Source organism: Anas acuta, chromosome 5 (assembly GCF_963932015.1).
Source record: "Anas acuta chromosome 5, bAnaAcu1.1, whole genome shotgun sequence".
NCBI lineage: Eukaryota > Metazoa > Chordata > Aves > Anseriformes > Anatidae > Anas > Anas acuta.
In genome coordinates this window covers 19,250,531-19,272,005 of record NC_088983.1, presented here as the reverse complement: position 1 = coordinate 19,272,005, position 21,475 = coordinate 19,250,531, and positions in this window count along the sequence as shown.

Here is a 21,475-nt window from a genome sequence, read left to right as displayed (position 1 = left end):
GCAAATTAGTGCTTGGTTATTCCTTAAGAAGACATCTCAATTCAAAGTTTCCTAATGTGAAACAAAATATATTATTTTGATTTAACTATTGGAGATAAATAAGACTTTGAAGAAAATACATCTTTCATAAGTGAACACCTTCTAAATCAAATTTTCCAAACAGTTCAAGATGCAATTAGGGTAAAAAGACAGCAATCATGTCAGATGAAGTGAAATTTTGGTTTTCATTTTTATAATGAAAAGAAGCGCACAACAAATTCTTGGTTACTAAAGTCTGTGTTTTATTTTTGATCCCCTGTAAGTGTGACTGCTGCTAATATTTTCCCCAACAAGTCCTCTGGACAGGAAACTGCATTTTCTCCGAATACTGAAGATGTACAGAAAATGTATGAGGGTATTTAAATCCTCATGTTACACCTCTCAAGAGCAGCCCAAAATTAGTGGTTTTCTTTGGAATAAGTGTCGAAATTAAAGTGTTTTGTTCATGTTTTGCTATGATAAATACCTAATGAAGTTGGGACTAAAATACAGGCATCCCAAATGAGAATTGTATCTGTATATGGATTAAAAAATGTTTATTCTGTCTTCCAAATGACAATTTATACATTGCAGATTATGGATGAATAAAATTAGAATTAGGATTAGAATTATTTGAACAGAATAATTAAAATTATTGTTAATACCTTTAATACCTCTCAATCAACTTCACAGCAGCAGCAGCAGCACAGAACCAGACCAGGCTACTCATGGTCCAGCTGTGTATTGAAAATCTCCAAGGAAAGGGACAGCACTACATTTCTCTGCATCCCATTCCAACATTTATTGAATTGTTAATAGTAGTATTTCTTTTTCCTTTTCCTTTTCCTTTTCCTTTTCCTTTTCCTTTTCCTTTTCCTTTTCCTTTTCCTTTTCCTTTTCCTTTTCCTTTTCCTTTTCCTTTTCCTTTTCCTTTTCCTTTTCCTTTCTTTTTTCTTTTTCTTTTTCTTTTTCTTTTTCTTTTTCTTTTTCTTTTTCTTTTTCTTTTTCTTTTTCTTTTTCTTTTTCTTTTTCTTTTTCTTTTTCTTTTTCTTTTTCTTTTTCTTTTCCTTTTCCTTTCTTTTTCTTTTTCTTTTTCTTTTTCTTTTTCTTTTTCTTTTTCTTTTTCTTTTTCTTTTTCTTTTTCTTTTTCTTTTTCTTTTTCTTTTTCTTTTTCTTTTTCTTTTTTTTTTCTTTTTGTTTTCTTTTTTTTTTCCTCTTTTTCTTTTATTTTTATTTCCTCCTTTTTCTTTTTCTTTTCTCCTTTTGCCTTTCCTGATTTCTTTTTTTTTTTTTTTTCATGTCTTATAAATAAATTTCCTATGGACTGCTGACTGTTAAGGTCTTTTGTTAAATGAGACATGAGAGTTCAATTTTCTTAAGACAGAACAAGATTTCAGATGACTCAGGCAAGAACTGAGACGAGTGATTAATATATGTTATAGAAAGGAATTTCCTTATATTTTCTGAATCTAGAACTAAGTTCACAGACAGGAAAAAAAAAAAAAAAAAGGTTAATGAGACTGCCAAATGCATTTATGCCATTGGAAGTATGGAATGCAATCTTGCTGATTTCCATTGCTGCATTTCTTGTACTTGTCTGAAACCATTTGAAAATATTACTAAAATATCATTCAACTGGTGACAGGGATATATGCATTCTCCCAATTCTTATTAGTATTTACCTAACAAACTAAATAGAGGACATCTTTGGAAACTATTTTTGGATAAATTTCTACAGTGTTTTAATACAATGAATTAAATGTATTATAAACGTACATAAACAAATTGCCTTATTGATTCAAATGGATTACTTGTGTAAGTATATTCCTGGTACAGCTCTTGTTGACTAAAAGCTTTTAATTTTCTTTTGGCCTCAAGAGTGACTCTTCACTTTGAGAGGAGAGAATTTGTTCTAAATAAGTACTTACCCACAACAGAAAATCTGTAGAAAATATTTTATTATATTGGATTTGCAGTAAAAAGAAAATCCTGTATGCATAGCAATTATATTCTTATTTTCTTTCATTGATAATATTAATTATTAAAACAAAAATTGGGGAAAAAGAATCAAGTCTAGTTCTTACTGGCAATTTGCTCCCATTTCTTGAAGCTCCAGGTAAGATAACTAGTGAAATTATTAAATGCTTTGAGCAAAGTAAAAATATTTTAAATATTTGCCTTGAACTGTTTTTTAATTGGCATTCACAGAAGAGCAATTATTGTTTTCCCTTGGCACTTGTATTGTAGAACTGCCTGTGCATTTTTAGATTTCTCAACATAGAAGTATGAATATAAAATACAGTACACCACAATTGCTGGTGATTTGATTCAATGCAAAAGCTAAACCAGACAAACAAAGCATTTTGTGGATAACATGGAGAAGTGGGTGTGTCTTGACTCACACTCCAGTCCCAGTTTCCATTTTTCCAAATAACAGCATGAACGGCAGTCTCTGGGCAACTTCATCATCCTGTAGAATGAAATTGACAAGAGTAATCAGTAAGTGGCCTGATGCTTTTGCCACAGTCCATGTATGCAATGTAAAAAGGAATCATGGAAGCTGTCCATATTTCATTCTTAATATTCAGACACAGCATGAGGACAAACATATCAATTAGCCTGGAAGCTGACTGTTAGATGTGTTCAGGCTCAGAGTTCTACAACAACACAAATGTTTTTCAGGAATCTTAACTAATTGATTTTTAGGCCCAGATAAATATGAAACTGTCTCCATGTAACCTTTCTAAAGGTTTCATGATCTGCATATTATTAAATATATTTTTATCTTCTGTATTTTATGGATTGTGGAAAGTAAATGGCTGAGATAAACAATGGAAGGCAAATGATGGAAGCTGTATTTTAGGTTTTAGATGGGCATACAGGCAGAGCAGAAAGGAACATCTTTGTGAAGTCTAGTTAAATTAAAGGAGCACTACACTGCAGTCTTTCATCTGGACAGGTTTGCTGCCATTGATGTTGAAATAAGCAATGAATGACTAATGAAAGAAGACAACTAGAATAATGTGCTGCTCAACAGCAGTGACTGGAAAAAAAATGATTTTACTCCCTTTCAAGAGACAATTGCAAGAAATACACATTTAGTAGGATTCATGCTAAATGTAGTTATTTAAAATACTTCCTCATAGAGATTGCTTCTGTTTTAGAGCTGTCTTCCTTGAAAATCCTGAAATCATCTCTCCTTCTTTTCTACTTTCTCCATGCAATTGGTTTTCATTTATTTTATTTTATTTTATTTTATTTTATTTTATTTTATTTTATTTTATTTTATTTTATTTTATTTTATTTTATTTTATTTTATTTTGAATTATTATATTAGTGAAAGCAGAAAATCCAAAATACATAGAATGTATTGCATAACTCTTGAATAACTGCCATCCCATTTTCTTTATTTTCTCTGGGCTGACTCCATTAGACTAAACATAGTTATGAGTGTTAGTAAAAGTTTCTTCTTTTGGAACAAAGATTTGGGATGCAGTAATACTCTTTTGGTGTATTTCCTTGCTATTATGAGACAATCATATCTGATAACTCTTTATCATCAGCAAACCTAAAATACGTTTCTTTTCCTATTTCACAGCAAACACTTCTGGAAGACAGACTACAGAAGACTTACTTTTCTTATTCTTGCTTTTCTTATAAGACTTTTTCAGGGGGGTCAAGTGATTATATTTGCAATATTTTCCATGGTTCTGAAAAACAACTCCAATTGGACAATATTATCCTTGAATGCCATTCATAATAGTGCAGTGAAACCTGTAGTGCAGTTTTGCTCTATGTGTGAGTTTTTGAAGACATACTCTTTACCTGGACAAGCTTGAGAAGTGGGACCATGTGACTCTAATGAAGCTCAACAAGTCCAAGTGCAAGGTGCTGCACCTGGATAACGGCAATCCCAGGCAGGAGCACAGAATAAGCACTGTTTTCCCCTTATGCCACCTTTGTACAGAGTTTAAACAAAGTCTGCCTGAAGATACATTGGCAATAATAAGAGAAAAACAAACAAAAAAACAACAGTTTAAATAATGTGTTCAAAATAATTTCTGAATGATTAAAAAGGACCTGAAAAAATATTTCTAAAACATAATGTATAAAATGCAACACCAACAGGTCTTGATTTATCTTCTTTTTAAGTTTTATCCATGGGGACACATTGAGGAGAAAATCTCTATATAAACAAATTTGGCAAGGCAATTTCTTCATTTTCTTAAACTTTGAAATAAGTGTAATAATGTGCCAACTTTCCTATTACATTTTTATCTACAGAAGCCAATAATTCATGAACCTGTGAAAATTACCTCCCAGTATTTTCACTTCTTGTTCATCTAAGGACTTACTACTATTTTGCAAGTTTTAATGACTCTGCTGGCAATCTGTACCAGAAATTCACCAGCCATGCTGCTTCATTATGATCAACATTTACATGATTTACAAACAAAAGGCTGGAATGTCCCATCTCAGGGAAAAATCTCATGAATCTCATGAGAAAATGGAGAACCAATGTCAGCAATCCTACATTCTGCAGACTTAAATTCTTAATATTGATGATACCATGTGATGTATTTAAACAACAAAATCTATGTACATGTAACTTCAGTTTCACCCATTTTTTCACTGAGTCACTGAAAGAACCAAAATGAAAGGACAATCAGTTTATAATCAGTTTATAGATATGTGCAAGGAAGATTTTGCAAGAAATTATATAAAAATATTCTTCATAATTTGTCAGATTTCTTTGGTGAGATTATAGTTTCAAAAATAGGTACTGAGATATGATTGTAATGTGAAAATACAACCTTCAAATCCATTTGATTTAATGACATACTCATTTTAAAATCTGCATTGCAGATATGTTTTGGAGATTAAAATTATCAGCACACAGATTTATAGGTTGTTCTTAATGATTATTGTGGACTGATAATATTATTGCTGGCCAATATTAGTTGATATTATATCAGTAATCTAAGTGTGAATGTAAGGTCTTTTTTAGGGCTTCTATGATGGACTGCTCTGAGCCTAGGTATGTAGAGTGCACAAAGAGTACAGAACTTAAATGATGGGGAGAAAAAAGGTCACAGATGAATGAACATCTTAATTTAGTCATACTAAAAATCACTTAGGAATAAAAAGTTGATTAAATGTTCTGTTTGGGAAATTCTGTACTAGAAATCCAGTGCTGAGTGAAGAGGCTCTGGAGCAGTTTTAAGCACATCTTCCTATCCCTGATGTTTTCATTACATCTACTAATTGTGCACTGACTGAAAATAGGCTGTACATACCATTTTGCAATGGCAGCCCAACGGGTTAGCCACATTCAGTCCTGCATGTTTCAGCCACACCTAAATTTGCTCTCTTTGAATCTCCATTTGCATGACATTAATCTGGCCACAAGCGAATCTTTCAAGCATAAGTAAGTAAGTAAATAAATAAACAACTGTGTTTTTTTTTTATTTTTTTATTTTTTTAAACACTGTCACTAAAACGATAACTGAATGGGATCACAGAAAGTATGAAAAATAAGAAGAATATAAAAAATAAAAATAAAAATCCTGTAAAAGAGTACAGCCTTGGAACACACATATCCATGTGTATATTTGTATATCACATACATAAAATCTTACACATATATATATATGTATATATACATATATACATATTACATATTTATATATAAGTATATATGTATATATACTTATACATAAGATCTTACACATAGGACTAGTTATAAATCTGGAAATAAGTCTTAATTTTAGACCATTATGGAAGATGTGGTAGGTGTGTTAGTAATCTATGGCAGTAGTGGTTACTACTAAAAACGTGGTTACTATTAAATAGTCACACTATTTTCTGCAAGAAAATTTACATTCTCTTTATATACCAAATAAAACTAAAATAGAGGATTAGTTATTTCTTGGCATGTATGAAGGAATAGGGTTAATAATTCTTACTTACTGCTAATTATTTTTTTTAGTCAAAAAAGTAACAGCTAATATCATATAAAGAATAGAAGAGAAGAAAAGATGCTGATTTTGGATCCATGTATCTCCTTGTAATTGCCTGAGAACCTTTAATAATATTGGATTTTTTTTTTAGTAAAAACGATAATTTTATTTCTTTTCACCAGAGAAATGCATTCTTATTATTAAAAATCATTGTATTAACCCTGATGTGTCATTCTTGTCTTTCTTTTTTCTTTTTTTTTTTTTTATTAAATCATATTAAATCATCAAAAACAAGAATAAATTAGTATTACGTTAGTACTTATAATACTAATTACTCTACATTAGTGTGCATGTTAGTCTTTGACTAAGCAGACCCCAGTCATTTCTTGTAAAATAGAAGTCTAAATGTGCTAATACCTGGCCATTAAAACAAACAAACAAGCAAAAAAAACACCACCATAATGGAAGTTTTAGTGTTGCATTTGAGGAAATAATGCAAAAATGCTAATCAGTTTATTATTCTAGATTCATATGATTAATTAAACAGCTCTTTTTTCAAGGCTTTATTTTGCACAGTTTGTTTGTTGGTAAGGTTGAATTCAAGTTAAAGAAAAATTTACCATTTTATGGGTGCTATGTAATTTTCAAGGTCTATCAAGTAGAGCCATAAATGAAAAAATATAAAATTACAAGAGTGTATTGCTCTGTAAATCATTTTCATTCCATTTAAATATATTTCAGGATTAAAACAATGGATAACAATGTTCCAAATGTGCAATATCAAGCAACAAATTTCTAGACCATGTTTCTTTGAAAAACACAATACAAAACAAGAACAAAAAAGTATTTCTACTAGTTTCTGTGAACAACAGAAGTATCTGTAACATATTTGAAAAGACCAAAAAAAATAAAAATCACCTGTAATAAAATTAAAGCTTTTAGTAACACCAGTGCAAGCTCTATAATTCTTTCGCTGGTGGACTTTAGTCCATTTTCCATTAATAAAATACTGACACAAAACCTTTTAATTAACTAGAAATATAAAAAAATGATTTAAAATGTCGCACTTGAGGTTGAAGGTTCATTTACAGTATTATCTTGCAAACAAGTTTAAGCTAAGACAATATGAACTTTAGGTGATTCATTTACTTATAGTGAATTCCCCAGAGAATGATCATAACTTGTGATATTTTGCTCTCAGTTCAGAGTAGCTGATATTACAGTGTAAAACAATACAGAGAGTTGTTACCTCCCTACAGTAACATTTTTTGTTTGCCTAAACCCAGATTAACTCAATCTTGCATCTTTCTTCCTGGATCTCACCACTAGGCAAAGCCTTTTCCTTTTTTTTCACTTGGACCTTCCACTTGGCTTTGTTGAATGTCATGAGGTTTGCACAGACGCAGCTGTCAAGCCTATCAAGGTCCCTCTCGATGGCATCCCTTCCCTCTGTCATGTCAACCTCACCACACAGCTTGGTGTCATCAGCAAATCTGCTGAGGAGGCACTCAATGCTACTGTACATATCACCAACATGGACCCATTCTAACAGATCAACATCCTTCTTGTGCAGTGGGCCCCAGACCTGGATACAGTACTACAAGTGGGGCCTCACAAGAACAGAGTAGAGGGGCACAATCCCCTCCCTTGATCTTATCATAGAACCATAGAATCAAAGACTATCCCGAGTTGGAAGGGACCCATAAGGATCATCAAGTCCAACTCCTGGCACCGCACAGGTCTGCCCAAAAGTTTAGACCATGTGACTAAGTGCACAGTCCAATCGCTTTTTAAATTCAGACAGGCTTTTTGAAGTGACTACGTCCCTGGGGAGCCTTTTCCAGTGTGCAACCACCCTCTCTGTGAAGAACCCCCTCCTGATGTCAAGCCTAAACTTCCCCTGCCTCAGCTTAACACCATTCCCGCGGGCCCTATCACTGGTGTTTACAGAGAATAGGTCACCTGCCTCTCCACTCCCCCTCGCGAGGAAGTTGTAGACCGCAATGAGGTCCCCCCTCAGCCTCCTCTTCTCCAGGCTGAACAGGCCAAGTAACTTCTGCCGCACCTCATATGTCCCCCTCTAGGCCCTTCACCATCTTTATCTCCCTCCTCTGGACACTCTCCAACAGTTTAATGTCCTTTTTGTACTGTGGTGCCCAGAACTGCACACAGTACTCGAGGTGAGGCCACACCAGCGCAGAGTAGAGTGGGACAATCACCTCCCTCGACTGACTATCAATGCCATTCTTGATGCATCCCAAAATAAGGTTGGCCCTACTGACTGCCAGGGCACACTGCTGGCTCATATTCAACTTACTGTCAACCACAACCCCCAGATCCCTCTCTACGGGGCTGCTCTCCAGCGTCTTGTTGCCTGGTCTGTACATATAGTCAGGGTTGCCCCATCCCAGGTGCAGGACCTGGCACTTGCCTTTGTTAAACTTCATGCGGTTGGTCATTGCCCAGTTCTCCAATCTGTCCAGATCTCTCTGCAAGGCATTTCCACCTTCATCAGAGTCCACAACTCCTCCAAGTTTGGTGTCGTTGGCAAATTTGCTCAGAACACCTTCTAGTCCTACATTTATAAAGACGTTGAAGAGGACTGGCCCTAAAATGGAGCCTTGAGGGACCCCACTAGTGACCATCCGCCAGCCAGATGTGACCCCATTAACCACAATCCTTTGAGCCCTACCCATCAGGCAGTTGCTCACCCATCATATGATATTTTTGTTAAGTTGTATGCTGGACATTTTGTCCAGTAGTATCCTATGGGAAACCGTGTCAAAAGCCTTGCTGAAGTCCAAAAAGATCACATCAGCTGGTTTCCCTTGGTCAACTAGATGGGTGATCTTATCACAAAAGGAAACCAAATTTGTTAGGCAGGACCTACCCCTCATGAACCCATGTTAGCTGGGACCAATGACTGCATTGTCCCCCAGGTGCGCCTCAATAATTTCAAGAATCATGTTCTACCAGGCACTGACATGAGACTGACAGGCCTGTAATTGCTAGGGTCTTCTTTCTTACCCTTCTTGAAAATTGGGACATTTGCCAGCTTCCAGCCTACTGGGACCTCTCCAGATTGCTAAGATTGTTGAAAGTAATTGAGAGAGGTCCTGTGATGACATCAGCCAGCTCTTTAAGCACCCTGGGATGGATCCCATCCAGACTCATGGACTTGTATAGATCCAGGTGGATCAGCAAATCCCACACACATTCAGGGTCACTTGGGAGTTTGTCATTCCCACCATCATGGTCCTCCTGCTCAGGGCATCCAGAATCCCAACGCCCATCATCAGTATTGAAGTCAGAGGTAAAGGTACTAACCGTCTCTGCTTTGTGTATGTCATTGTCTGTGAGACCTTCCCCGTCAAGTAGCAGACCTATGTTTTCTTTGGTTCTCCTTTTTCTGTTAACATATCTAAAAAAAAACTTTTTTATTGTCTCTCACAGAAATGGCCAGCTTCAACTCTAGTTGGACTTTGGCCCCATGAATTTTCTCCCTGCAAACACGAACAGCATCCCTGTATTCTTTCCTTGTCGCCTGACACTCCTTCCAGCAGCCATACACTTTCTTTTTCCATCTAAGCTCCAGTAGAAGATACCTGGTCAGCCAGGCCAACCTTCTGCCCCTCCTGCCTGCCTTCCAATATTTTGGAATCGCCTGATCTTGTGCTTTTAGGAGGCAGTGCTTAAAGTTTGACCAGCACTGATGGACGCCAATGCCTTCAAAAGCAGCAGGGGACCTTGCTGACTAGTTCCCTGATCAGGCTGAAGACTGTTTTCCCCATATCCAGGGCTGAAGTTTTGGTGGCAGTTTTCCTTCTCTCACCATAAATTCTAAACTGAAGATTTAAACTGAGTGACCTGTTGGACACTCCTTTTTTGATGCAGCTCAGGATGCAGTTGGCCTTCTGAGCTGCAAGCACACACTTCTGGTTTATGTCAAGTGATTCACCCACCAGAACTCCAAGTCCTTCTCTGCAGGGCTCTTCTCAATGAGTTCTTTTCCCAGTCTATACTCTCCTCTGGGGTTGCCTTGACCCAGGTGTAGCACCTTGCACTTGGACTTGTTGAGGTCACATGAGGTCACATTAAGGTCACATGGGACCACTCTCAAGCTTTTCCAGGTCCCCTTGAATGGCATCACTTCCTTCTGTTGTTATCAACTACACCATGCAGCTTGATGTCATCTGCAAACTTGCTGAGGGTGTACTCAATCCCACTGTCTATGTTGTTGATAAAGATAATAAACTGTACTGGTCCCAGAACAAGACCCCTGAGGGACAGCACTTGTCACCAGCTTTCATCTAGACACAGTACCATTGACCACATGTCTCTGGGTGCAGCCTTCAGCCAATTCCTTATCCACTGAATGGTCTACTCATCAAATCAACATATCTTCAATTTGGAGATCAGGATGTCATGTTAACAGTGTCAAAGGCCTTACTGGAGTCCAGGTAGATGATATTGGTCAGCCTTCCCTTGTCAACTGATGCAGTCACTCTATTAATAGGATACAGCTATGCCTATATTTTCATGAAAACTGCTTGTTTTAAAATCTTCAGCAACCGGTAGGAAAAATGACAACTGTGCATGAAAGATTAATAGTCTATACAGTTGATATGCATACATAAGGAAGTTTGTGTAACACATTAAGTGAGTTCAGTCCATTTGATTTCCTAGGTATACATAGAGCTGAGTACACATGATTTATTTGGCTATGACTATCATAGATATCAACAGTGATAATAAAGACTGATTATTAATTTTCTATGCATGTAGTCCATAATCATTGGTCATTCTCAAATGAACATGAAGGAATGTGAAGTCATTTTTACAGAATGTATTATGCCATGCACATGACAGATTATATAATTTCTGTGATTGCAGAATTTGTAAAGGATTAAGTGCTAATTCTTTGGGGACAGAGCAAATAATTTATGTTATTAAATGTTTTGTTAAACCTATTGCAACAATGCTTTTATCTGTGTGATTGGCTTGACACTAGAGCACGCTAAGAACACACCTAGACAGGATTTTAAATAAGGACTGTTTTTTGCTACTTTAATACTTTCAAAGGAATGGCTTCCACTTCAAATAGTTATATTGATTACACTGACCCTTTCCATGCAGAGAGTTGCTACAGAGCCTGTGTTAAGTAGATTACCATATTACCTTAAAGTAATGAACAACATAGACTCTTGACAGTAGTGAATAAACTTCAAATGTAAAAAAAAAAGATAAATCTTACAGTGAGAAATCAAACTACATTCAAAAATGTTCAGAGATACTAGAAGATTTCCTCTGTTTCCTACTTCTACTATCAATAAGAACAATATGCTTGTCTTTAAATGCATAACAAAGATGCATAACAAAGGAAAAACAAAGGGCAAATATATAGTATTTTATATTATATAAAATATAATATATATTATATAAAATAAAATGTATATCAATATATAATATATATATTACATATAATATATAATAACAACTATGTTATTTATAATGTAATGTATTTATAATGGAATAATATATTTATAATGGAATTTATTATGTTATATATCTTTTGTTATATATTTATCGCTGGAGAAAATGCTTGAAGACATTACTTTGCTGAAAATAATTAAATAAATGAAATATAAATAAATAAAATTATGCAGACTTAGGACAATATGAATAGTAAAATGTTATGCTGTATATATCCCACATTCATTATTTTTCAATGAAGCATATGTATTCCACTGACTATGATCCACTGTGAAATTAAGCTAAGGAAGAGTAAGAAACATTTGACGGACCCCTAAGTATTTGTGACCACATTACAACAGTGGTATCATTGACCTGATTTTCCAATGAGACCGCTATTTAAAATCACTAGATTTTAAATATTTCTACTCTTCTAAATCCTACTCTTCCTTTGAAATGGTACCACTGAAGAAAATGGTACCATTGAAGAAATGGTACCATTGAAGAAATTTTGAAGGATCTTTGAGAAAACTATTCATATTTCTTTATGTTGCATTATTTTTTTCTCTTTGCTATTTTTATGTTCAACATGGCCATGTCCCTATCAAAAAGAAACAAGCAAAACACATGACATGAAGTTAATAAACTTATGCAATGCAATCTAGGAATAGTATGAACTGCTTATATACATTCTGTAGAATGAAAATTATTTACATAAGCTATTGAATGAGCAACTAATTTATACACAAGATATAGAGCGAGCTAAAGATTTAAAAAAAAAAAAAAAAAAAAAGGGGAAAAATAAAGCAACATCAAAACTGAACTAAGTTTTCTTTATGACTAATAATTGAACTGTATATTGTGGACTCCCAGTGCCTAATAAAAGATAAAGTAGAACAATTTTTGGAGGACAAAAAACCTATGGAGTATTGATCCACTAAATGGATTAGATTGGTAATAGATTTATTTATTGATAGGACTATATCACCCATCTGATCAGGTCTGAATTCAGCCAGTAGAGTGCAGTAGTTTTCTCATTTTGTTAACTGTATTAAGATATCCAACTTGATCATTCCAAAATTTTTTATGCATGCTCATATAACTCATTACTTTCTGTAATGCTCCAAGTTATGCTCCTACTTCATGATCACCTTGCACAGATAATTCATCACAAAATTATCCTTTGCCAGGGAAATACAATCAGATTACAGACAATGGTGTCCCAGGAAACACTGAGAAGGTAAAATTAAAAATTGCTACTAAAAATGTCATGTTAGTGCTATATATTTATAGACTTGTTTAGTTGGTTAGTTGGTTTTGTTTTTAAGTAATGCAATAATTTTTAATTTCAAGTTCTAGTTTAAATATTAAAAAAAGATTGACAGGTGAAATCAATTCTACCATCCCTAAGGCAGATGTGTCAGCCAGCCACAAGAAATGAAGGATCCCCTACCTTCTTGTCACCAGGCAGTAGGAGGGGACCTAAGAGACAGGGTGGAATGCAACCAGATTTCTGCTCGAGGTGACAGGTGAATACCCTTCCTGCCTAACTCACCTTCCCATGTGCCCTTACACAACAGGTATGAGGCTCTGGAACTTGATGAACAGGCAAGTGATGATGTGGAAAAAAGTCCAGCCAGGGTGACTCAATTTTGAGAAAAGAGAGGGCCTGCTATTCCAACTGGACCCAACCCATAGGGAAGTCTGCTGCCTCCCTGGGGGCTGAGTAAGAGACTTCATTAGAAAACTCACTAGCCTGGTATGACCTTCTGATTATTATCTATTATTGTTTTTTCATAACAGCAGCTATGAAGTAGCAAAGAGAAGTAAAAGGGCAATCAAAAGAGATTACAAAACCTTGGGACAATTAGTTAAAAGATCAGGGGCACAAGTAGTATTTTTCTCTATCCTTCCAACAAGGAAGGATAGTAGCAAGAACAATATTGAAAAGAAGAGGCAGACACAGCTGATCAAAGATGTATCTGCCCAAGGCAGGTGTCTACAGCAGAATTTTGGGTTTCCTCATGAAGGAATGGGCAACACTGGGCCTGCTGTAGTCTGATAGGATACACTTCTCTCAGAGGGGAAAAAGTATTTTCGTGCAGGTGTTAGCAGGGCTATTTGATACATCTTTAGATTTGAAGGGAGAAAGGGATAAAACCAGGCTTGCTGATGAAAAGCTGTGGAACAGCAAGACAAAATTTGAGGGACTACATGCTAGTGAGATCCTTCAGTCTTCTCTAAGAAGGTTCTGGGTTCAATGAAACACATTTGAAATGTTTTTACACCAATACACACAGCATAAAGAACAAGAAAGAGGAGATAGAAGCCTTGGCTCAGTCCCCAAGCTATGACATCATTGGCATAAGCGAAACCTGGTGGGAAGAGTCCTGTGACTGTTGTGTTATGAGGGGTGGTTATAGGCTCTTCAGAAGGTGTAGAACAGGAGAAGTGGGGGAGAGCGGTGGAAGTGTAGGGACTATATATAATGGAGGGGCTGGACTGTAAGGAGCTTGCAGTTGGCAATGACACAGTTCAGACTCTGGGTAAGTATTAAGGGATAAGCAAATAAAGTGGACATCACTGTGGGAGTCTACTACAGACCACTCATTCAGGACAATGACACTGATGAATTATTCTCTAAGGATAACTCTAGATCAGCCACCCTTGTCCTTCTGAAGGACATCAGCTTGCCAGATGTAAACTGGAAATACCACACAATTGATGCAAACAATTCCAGGAGATTCCTAAAACACCTTGATATCTTCTTGGTACAGATACTAAGGGATCTGACTAGGAATAGGATCTCTCCTAGATTTTTTGCTTGTAAGCAGAGATGGTCTCATGGGTGAAGTGTCAACCGGTGGCTGTCTTGGCCATAGTGACCATGAAGTAGTTGAATTTATAACTTTTGCTTATAGGTGGAAAACTGCCACCAAAACTTATACCCTGGATATGGGGAGAGAAGACTTCAGGCTGCTTGGGGAACTAGTTTGTAAGGTCCCCTGGGAAACTGCTTTTGAAGACATTGGGGTCCATCAGTGATGGTCTTTTTTAAAGTATCTTCTGTTAAGAACAAAAGATTAGACCATTCCAAAATGCCAGAAGGCAAGTAAGTGTGGAAGAAAGTCAAGCAAGTGTGGCATGGCTAAGCAGAGAACTTCTTCCAGGGTTTTGGGCAGAATTAGGAAGTGTAAGACAACTGGAAGCAAGGCTGAGCAACATGGAAGAACTATGGAGATGCAGTTTTTCTATTGTAGGGACAAAATCTGTGTGGTGAAAGCTCAATTAGAGGTGAAACTAGACAAATATGTGAGGGACAATAAAAAGGTGTTAGTTTTTTTTTGTTTGTTTGTTTTAATATAATAACAGCAAAAGGGGAATCAGAGACAACATTGGTCCATGTACTGGGTCTGGCTGGAATGTTAACTTTCCCGGCAGCAGCCCATACAGTGCTGTACTCTGCACTTGTAGATGGAACAGCAGTGTTATCACACCAGTGTTGTGTCTAATGCTGAGCACAGCATCGGGCCTCTCTCTAACCCTCCTAGGGGGTGGGCAAAAAGTGAGGAGAGAAACATCACTAGGGCAGCTGACCTAAACCAATCAAAGGGATATTCCATACCATGTGATGTCACACTCAGCAATGAAAGGTGGAAACAGGAAGAAGAGGGGAGGGGTGGGCTCTCGTTGGGAAAATAACGGTCCTCCTCCCGAACACTGGCTACGTGCGTTGAGGCCCTGCTTCAAGGACGTGGTCAATCATCACTCATCTGTGGGAAGTAGAGAGTAATTTCTTTCCTCTGCACTTCCACATAGCCTTCATTTATTTTATTTTTTGTTTTCCTCCCTTCTTTTTATTTTTCCCTTTCCCCCTCCCTTTTCCCCTTTCCCTTTTTATTTCTCTTTAGTTAATTGTTTAGTTCATAATAATCTTTGTTTAATTATTATTATTATTTCCCTTAAATTAAATTATCCTTATCTCAACCCGTGAGTTGTTCTTTGCTTTACTTCTCCCCCTCCTCATCTAAAAGAGGGGGCGTGAGAGAGCGGTTGTGGGGTTTAGCTGCCCAGCATGGTAAAACCACCACAGTCCTTTTTGGTGCCCAACGTGGGGCAACACAGCAGAAGAAGTTTTTGAGAAAGTGAAGAAAGTAATCCAAATTCTCCTGAAAGCTGGTTTTGCCATTAAACAGAGCAAGGTCAAGGGGCCTGCACAGGAAATCCAGTTCTTGGGAGTAAAATGGCAGGATGGACGTCGCCATATTCCAATGGATGTGATCAATAAAATAACAGCAATGTCTCCGCCAACTAGCAAAAAAGAAACACAAGCTTTCCTAGGCCTCGTGGGATTCTGGAGAATGCATGTGCCAGGCTATAGTCAGCTTGGGAGTCCTCTATATCAAGTGACTCGAAAGAGAAACTATTTTGAGTGGGGCCCTGAGCAACAACAGGCATTTGAACAAATCAAACAAGAAATAGCTCATGCAGTAGCCCTTGGGCCTGTCCGTACTGGACCAGCTGTGCAAAACATACTTTACACTGCAGCTGGGGAGCATGGCCTCACTTGGAGCCTTTGGCAAAAATCCCCAGAAGAAACTCGAGGTCGACCTCTGGGCTTCTGGAGTCGGGGCTATCAAGGATCAGAAGCCAATTACACACCAACTGAAAAAGAAATACTTACAGCATATGAGGGTGTTTGAGCTGCTTCAGAAGTTGTGGGTACAGAAGCACAGCTCCTCTTGGCACCGCGGCTACCTGTGTTACATTAGATGTTCAAAGAGAAAATTCCCACTACACACCATGCAACTGATGCTACATGGAGTAAGTGGATAGCGTTAATTACACAGCGGGCTCGAATGGGAAAACCTAATCATCCAAGAATCCTGGAAGAGATTATGGACTGGCCGGAAGGCAGAGATTTCGGAGTGCCAACAGAAGAGGTAACCCGTGCTGAAGAGGCACCACCATACAATGAGTTGCCAGAAGACAGAAAGCAGTATGTGTTGTTTACTGACAGATCCTGCCATGTGGTAGGGAGCCATCGGAAATGGAAAGCTGCTGTGTGGAGTCCCACACGACGAGTTGTGGAGGCCATGGAAGGGGAAGGTGAGTCGAGTCAGTATGCAGAAGTAAAAGCCATACAACTAGCCCTAGAGATCGCTGAAAGAGAAAAATGGCCAGCATTGTATCTTTATACTGACTCATGGATGGTGGCAAATGCTCTGTGGGGGTGGCTGCAGCAATGGAAACAGAGAAACTGTCAGCGCAGAGGTAAACTTATCTGGGCTACCACCCTGTGGCAAGATATTGCTGCCCGGGTAGAAAACCTGGATGTTAAAGTACGTTATGTAGATGCCCACATGCCCAAGAGTCATGATACTGAAGAACATCAGAACAACAAAGAAGTGGATTGAGCTTCGAAAATTGAAGTGGTTCAGGTGGACCTAGACTGGGAACGTAAGGGTGAGCTGTTTGTAGCTCGATGGGCCCATGAAACATCAGGACATCTGGGGAGGGATGCCACTTACAAATGGGCTCGTGATCGAGGGGTGGACTTGACCATTGAGGCCATCACACAGGTTACCCATGAGTGTGAGACCTGTGCTGCAATCAAGAAAGCCATGAAGGTAAAATCTCCCTGGAACAGGGGGAGATGGCTAGGGTTTCAATATGGTGAGGCCTGGCAAATTGACTATATCGGACCACTCCCACAAACCCGCCAAGGCAAACAATACATACTCACCATGGTAGAAGCAACTACTGGGTGGCTGGAAACACCCTGTAAACCATGCCATGGCCCGAAACACTATCTTGGACCTGGAAAGACAAGTATTGTGGCATCATGGTACACCAGAGAGAATTGAGTCTGACAATGGGAGTCATTTCCGAAACAATCTTGTTACCTCCTGGGCCAAGAGGCATGGTATTGAGTGGGTGTACGACATCCCTTATCACCCACAAGCCTCTGGGAAGGTTGAGAGGTACAATGGACTGTTAAAGACTATGTTACGAGCATTAGGTGCTGGGACGTGGAAACAATGGGACACAAATCTACCAGAAGCCACTTCGCTGGTTAACAATAGGGGGTCTGACAGCCGTGCTGGTCCTGCCGAAACAAAACCCCTACACACTCTGAAAGGAGCTAAAGTTCACGTAGTGCATGTAGGAAGGTGGATGGGGAAGGCAGTGTGGGTTGCTCCTGCTTCGGGAAAAGGCAAACCCACTCATGGGATTGTCTTCGCCCAAGAACCAGGGTATACCTGGTGGGTCATGCAAAAGAATGGGGATATCAAGTGTGTGCCTCAAGAAGATTTGACATTGAGGGAAAACTAACCTGTAATCTAAATTATATGTTGTAGGAAGACGCTGTAGGATCAACAACAGGTCAACTTTGCAAGGAGCCGGGCAGTGCAACAAGGACTTGAGCTAAGCTGGTGCTGGTGTCCAGACATCCAACTCCACCTGCCTTGAGTGGCCACTTTGGCAGATAAAGACCTAATCATCAACAGTTCTTATGAACATTTTCCAAGAAAGACCTATGGAATGAAAAGATACACCTGCCTATTAATCCTGTCCTGTTAAAGTCCATTACTTGATGAAGATGATCACTTCAAAAATACAGACAGAGACAAAGCAGAGATGTTTAATACATTCTTTTTCTCTGTCTTCAACACTGATGATGGACTCTGAGACTGTTGGAGCCCTGAGTATGAGGACCTTGACTGTGGGAATGATAAACTTCCAGCCAACCTTTAACTTGCGTTTGGGATTTGCTACTCCAGCTGGATGCATATAAGTCTATGAGACCCAAATCTTAGGGTACTCAGTGACCTGGCTGATGTCATCATCAGACCTCTCTCAATTATTTTGCAATAGTCTTGAGAATCCGGAAAGGTCCCAGTTCACTGAAAGCTAACAAGCATTTGAATTTTCAAGAAGTGCAAGAAAGAAGACCCTGGTAATTACAGGCCTGTCAGTCTCACGTCAGTGCCTCATAAAATTATATAGAAGATTATTCTGAGAGTGATTGAAAAATACCTGAAAGACGATGCAGTCGTTGTTCATAGCCAATGTGGGTTAACAAGGGGAAAGTCCTGATTAACAAATATAATTTCTTTCTATGACAAGGTCACCCACCTAATTGACCAAGGGAAGCCAGCTGATGTAATCTTTTTGGATTTCAGCAAAGTCTTCAATACTGTTTCTCACAATATCCTTCTTGACAAAATATACGGCATACAACAACGTAAATACATAACATCTGGCTGATGGGTTGGGCTCAGAGGGTTATAGTAAATGGGGTTACATCAGGCTGGCATCCAGTCGTTATTGGGGTTTTCAGGCCTTCAATTTTAGGACCAGTTATCTTTAGTGTTTTCATAAATCACTTGTAAGCAAGACAGAATCACAGAATCACAGAATCACAGAATTTCTAGGTTGGAAGAGACCTCAAGATCATCGAGTCCAACCTCTAACCTAACACTAACAGTCCCCACTAAACCATATCCATAAGCTCTACATCTAAACGTCTTTTGAAGACTTCCAGGGATGGTGACTCCACCACCTCCCTGGGCAGCCCGTTCCAGTGCCTAACAACCCTTTCAGTAAAGAAATTCTTCCTAACATCCAACCTAAAACTCCCCTGGTGTAACTTTAGCCCATTCCCCCTCATCCTGTCACCAGGCACGTGGGAGAACAGGCCAACCCCCACCTCGCTACAGCCTCCTTTAATGTACTTATACAGAGCAATAAGGTCACCCCTGAGCCTCCTCTTCTCTAGGCTGAACAAGCCCAGCTCCTTCAGCCGCTCCTCATAGGACTTGCTCTCCAGGCCCCTCACCAGCTTCGTCGCCCTTCTTTGGACCCGCTCAAGCACCTCGATGTCCTTCTTGTAGCGAGGGGCCCAAAACTGAACACAGTACTCGAGGTGCGGCCTCACCAGAGCCGAGTACAGGGGGACGATCACCTCCCTAGCCCTGCTGGTCACACTGTTTCTGATACAAGCCAGGATGCCGTTGGCCTTCTTGGCCACCTGAGCACACTGCTGGCTCATATTCAGCCGACTGTCCACCATCACTCCCAGGTGATGAAGACTTGAAGGTATACTAAGTTTGTGGATGTCACTAAATTGGGAGAAGCTGTTAACTCTCTCAAGGGTAGAGAGATCTTGCAGAGAGATTCTGGCAAAATAGAGGACTTGACAATCATCAACAATATGAAGTATAGCAAGGGCAAGTGCCAAATTCTGCACCTGGGAAGGTGCAACTCTAGCTGTACATACAGATGGGGGATGAGAGGCTGGAGAGCAGTGCCACAGAAAGGGATCTGGGGGGTTTGGTGGACAGAAAGTTGAATACGAGTCAACAGTGTGCCCTGGCAGTCAAAAGGGCTAATGGTATCCTCAGGATATGCTGTGCTTCTATGTTTAATATTCCTATTTCTTGTGTCAAACAAAGCAGAATGACTAAAATACTCAAAGTTTTCATGCACAATGTCAGTACTTGATAGCAATCTGTCCTTAGACAAACTTACCAATCTTCTAATAGGACACTGGTGACCACAGAGCATTTCACTGTATATACTTATAATAGCTATTGGCAAGCTGAATACTATTTTCATAAGCAGAAATTGAAGCTCTTTACAAATAATGTCTGCATAATTAATTCATTTTGAAGGTAAGTGAATGCCAGTCAATACACAGGAAATGTGTCTTGCCATGGTGACACAGAAGCTGCAAAGATAGGACTGGAATGCAGTTGTCTGGAGTCTGGGTCCTTCCTACAGAGAGCACAAAATTCTACTAATTTCTTGTATCTTCACTGACCTTTTTGGCTAGGTGATATGTATGTTTATTGAACCACTGTTACTTCTAGAATGAGAAATTAGTCCAGAAGGAGAAAACTTTATCCCAAGATAGAGTCAAGATGACAGCTGGAATGCAATATACCCATGCATGTTTCCTGATGATAATCTGTTTAGCATGTGAGCACATTGTTTTTAAAAGACCTATTTATGGAACTAGTTCTTTCTGCAAGTGTTTCAAGACCAGCCTAATCAGTCCATCCCACACTTCAGTGTTACTTCCAGAAATGCTGAGCCTGAACTGTTGGGCTTGAAAATGGCTTATCTGGATATCATTATTGTGAGGTGAATAGAACTAAATACCATCATCACTACTTGGAAGGAATGTGGCAGCAGAAGTGCCTTCCAAATTCTCTCAAATTGTTCCAACCAGTAGCTGTTACCATTACTATAATTACAAAATAGCTTCACTGTTCCATTAGTGGTATTTCAATGTCACTTTGGAATGACATGAAATGGCATAACACAGAATGAGTCAGTAACATTATTTTATTGATTTTAACACAGCCTGGTTTTCCTCACAGTAGCATAATATAGAATTAGACATTGAGTCAGATCCTCTAAATTCTATTTAACAGTAGAAGGGTTAGAGATTACAAACATTCTTTAAACATATCACTATAGCTACTGAATTTGATCCATATTTACTGATAACCTTGGAACAAGATGAATATAAGTTTGGCTTAAACCTATAGTATCCAACCCCCCCCAAAAAAAAGTATGATAGAAACAGCACTAGAGTACTGGGGTTGGAGGGGTGGGGGGAAACAGGTACATGTAATAGTCTTTGTCACAGTTCTAGTTCTGTTAAGTGTCTTCGTTCTTGGAGCAGTCAGTGTCTTTGAAAGACATACATTTTGTGTAAATAGGATTAGATAGGTTACAGAACTAAGTAAACTTTCTAGATCTGGCTTGAAGCAGTAGTGCTCACATGCATTTCTCCATCAACAATAGTGTGAGAGAAAGAGAATTTCTCACAGAAGATTAGATAGCAAGAAGCTGAAGGTTGTTATCTTCAGACACTACAGGTATTTACAGAATGAACATCTGCTTAGAGCCCCATCTTTCAAAAATTTCCCAGTAATGAAGAAACAGTTAAATTGTTGTTAGCGTGATTTAGACATCAGGAACAACAAATCCAACCTTCTTTTAAAATCAGG